Source organism: Myotis davidii, unplaced genomic scaffold (assembly GCF_000327345.1).
Source record: "Myotis davidii unplaced genomic scaffold, ASM32734v1 scaffold394, whole genome shotgun sequence".
NCBI lineage: Eukaryota > Metazoa > Chordata > Mammalia > Chiroptera > Vespertilionidae > Myotis > Myotis davidii.
The window spans coordinates 654,872-655,315 of NW_006287548.1; positions in this window are offsets into that span (position 1 = coordinate 654,872).

The window sequence follows — 444 nt, forward strand, 5'->3', positions numbered from 1 at the left end:
GAATTTGAAATAGGGGAGACAGAATTCCACATGACTGGCTATAATACATCCATATGCTACAACATGTTATTGCACTTGTGGCCATAGGGGAAAAAAATAAGTACTGCATGGGAATGAGACCAGGATTTAAATTTGTTTTTTGCCACTTACCAGCTGTAGGACTGGATCAATCAAAAACCCACAGGCCCTGACTGGTTAGGCTCAGTGGATAGAGCGTCGGCCTGTGGACTGAAGAGTCCCGGGTTCGATTCCAGTCAAGGGCATGTCCCTGGGATGCGGGCACATCCCCTGTAGGGGGTGTGTAGGAGGCAGCTGATCAATGTTTCTCTCTCATCGTTGTTTCTAACTCTCTATCTCTCTCCCTTCCTCTCTGTAAAAAATCAATAAAATATATTAAAAACAACAAAAAAACCCTACAGGACACATGTGGTTCAAATAAGATAC